Source organism: Olea europaea, chromosome 22, assembly GCF_002742605.1.
Source record: "Olea europaea var. sylvestris chromosome 22, O_europaea_v1, whole genome shotgun sequence".
Taxonomy (NCBI): Eukaryota; Viridiplantae; Streptophyta; class Magnoliopsida; order Lamiales; family Oleaceae; genus Olea; species Olea europaea.
In genome coordinates, this window is record NC_036258.1 from 3,080,949 (window position 1) to 3,084,355 (window position 3,407).

Below are 3,407 nucleotides of genomic sequence, written 5' to 3' on the forward strand. Positions count from 1 at the left end.
CCACAAATACTATTCCTAATATTTATTGCCCATGTGTCTCAATAATAGTGTTCTACCTATCGTGAGTTTTCCAACACTACGAAAAAGCAACTTATTATCCTAATGGTGCGCAAACATTAGAACAATCTAATTGTGCATATTAATGAAATCACAATGCAAGAATTAACATAAAAACATAGGTCTCGAATTAAAACTAAAAATTAAACAATTTTGTCATCCATCCAATACGTGAGAAAAATTACCCTAGCATACTGTTGAAATTAAACAAATAAAAGTGGAAGAACATCACCGAAATTTGACGGGACATGATTAACTCCACGAAATTTTCCCCACTTTTGCGCGCGTGTGGCTTGTCTAGATAGATATATTTTTCCCCAATTGGCGTGTAATTAAACTCCCAGCAGCCGCCTTTTCAATGTGTCTTCCGATCAATTGCGTGGGTTGTATCAGTAAAAAAAAATCAGCCCAATGTTTGTATAATCTCAACCAATTGGCAGCCGAATTCTCCTCTCTCTAGCTGTCTTTTTCTATGGTTTATTTTCTCTATTCTTCTTCCAGCCGTTTCTGCCTTTTGATGTGTATAAAGTATATAAAATTCAGCCCCAAAACAAATATTTTCTAGGTTTTTCTCCAATTCTCCTCCTTTTGCATGTGCATGAATGTATATACATATATCTTTCCCACTACAGCAGTCGGCAGCCCTTTTGAAGTTCAAATTCTGCTGCCTTTTTTTTTGTGTATATGTATGTCTCTCCTTCTTTCCTGCCGGCAATTTCTTCCAGCAGAAGGCAGTCTTTTTTTTTCTTTCTCCTCCCAAAGATGCCGACCAGATTGTATTTTTTTTTGTCAACTCCCCTCCAATTTGCTGCCCAATTATATGTGTGAATCCCTCAACAATTTCTCAAGCAGCTGCCTTTTATACTCCAACCGTAGCCGATGTCTTCCCGAAAATTCAGTTGCAAACCACGCACTAGTATATGTATCTTGTTCAATTCCAGCAGCTCTATTTTGTGTCGGTTAATCTCTCCAATTGGCTGCCAAAAAATCCTCCCAAAAACTCCCGGCTGTTTTTTTTTTCTTTCTTCTCTAGGGTTTTCTCCTTTTTTCTTTCTCTCGGCCGTTCTCCTTCTCCCCAGGATCTGCATGGTTTTTAATAGTAAAACCTAGGAAAATTTTCAGCTTTGGTCCCTGAATAATTGCATCTCAAACCCTCCACTTTTTGACTTGTATGCCTTGGCCTCCAACTTCCATCAATGGCCAATTTAATCCCCGTGTTTTGGATTTTGTCACTTTTCGCTAATTTTTGCTTCTTTCCTTTCCTTCTTCGTCCAAGCACGAGTTTTACCTAAGAAAATTAATACAATAAAATTTAGATCATACTTTGCCAAAAGAACAATAAAATTATATAGTTTAGAGCCCCGAATAAGTGTAGAAAATACACTTATCAACTATGTAGCAGAAATTTGCTTTAGTCATTTTACTAATAATAAATAGAGGAAAGATTTGCATCTACTTTTCATTTGTCTTGAAGGGAAATAAGAGAAATACTTTAAGGAATTTGGAATTTCATTTTTGACATCCTTCTCAAAATTATGTATCCTACTAGATACTTTTCATATTTATCCAGAACTACAACAATACTAACTTGTTGAAATGTTCTCCTTGAAGTACTTCCCTTCCCACCTCCTTTCTTCGAAAGAACTTGAAAGTGTTGGTATAAAAGCTACATGAGCTATAGTAACTGTTTTTCTAGAAATTTCAAGCATCTGTTAGTTTAAATTTATTTAATATGTAAGAGTTAAGTTGCATGGTAATTGAATAATCCAAAATACGTAAAAGACTATTAACTTTGTAAAACGGCTGGTAGCAAAAGATATTAAAAAAACCGATAACTCAATAAGAATATCGTGTATAGGTGATTTTGTTTCCTTCTTTTGTAAGGTTTACTGAACCCAGCATAACGAAATTCCAGCAATGTATTCTATATTCAAAAAGTAATTCATCCTTGATACTAGTAGTATTAAAAATAAAAAAATAAAAATAAAAATAAAAATAAAAAAAGGTTGAACCCCAACCTTAAGGGTCCCCCACCGCCCCACACTTGAAGCATCGTGAGAAAGGTTAATAGCAGAATGTGCTTCAATAGGTTAGGGAACAAGAGTTAGACATACACTGGTGCCCACAAAGAGTTTCAATCCATGTTTCAGGAATCGAACCCTCATACTACGACTGACAGCAAGATCGAATATACATCACCATTGTCCTTTGCACCAATGGGATATGCTTGATACTAGTAGTATAGATTTTATAGGAAGTTCTGTGAGTTGTAAATTATTTTAAGGATTGAACTGAAAATATTATAAAATATATTTGAGTTTTGTCGTGAGGATTGTATGGTATACAGATCAAAGTGCTTTATTTTTTGTCGTGACCATCAGTTGAACATATCAATTGAAAGTATAGGGTAATGATTTATCCGCATTATGTAGTATACGGATCAAAGTGCTTTATTTTTGGCGGTGACCATCAGTTGAATATATCAATAGAAAGTATAGGGTAATGATTTATCCGCATTATGTCCTCTTTCCAAGCAATAAAGCACTTTTTGGGGGGTAAAATATAGAAAAATGAAGTTGGAAAATTTTTATAAAAATTAGTGTCAACACAAATTATTTGCATCCATTAATTAATTGGTTGAATAGGCATTTCAACTTGGTTAGATTGTGAATGATTCTGCCCATTTTAGGACATATTGATTTTAACTAAGGACATGTTTGACAAGTTATAAATAATTAATAAATAGCTCATGTATTCCTCTTCTTAAATCATGTATATAATTATTTTATATAGTCCATATATTTGAGTAAAACATCTTATTGGTATATGAATTCAATTTGTTATCATTCTGCCAAACTTTACGTTCTCTTTCAGATTGGTCATTTCATTTGTCTCTCTTGTGTCGTTTACTGAAATGAATTGACGAATAAATTAATGATGTGTCAGATAACCACATGTTGTTTCATCCACAATGACAATATCCATCTGGCATCCACTATGGCAAAAGAAAGACTTATATATAATATGAAAAAATAATGACCACAATAAAAGATACAATGATTAACATAAAAGATTCCTCAAGGGAACCTCATTTGAGGATCTCCACTAAATATTTATAGGCCAGAGCTACAGAGGTGTTCACAGATTCGCTCGAAAACAGACACAAGAGATCTGCCCCACACGAGATCCATGGATTATAAAAAATTGCTAAAAATTGCCGACCTCTCCCTTTGTGTGTGCTTGTAAGACCTCTGTAAAACCCCATTCTGTACACATATATAGTGGAACTCATATTTATGAGGATACAAACTAAAGTAACACATAAGATTATCACACTTGAGAAGAGAAGA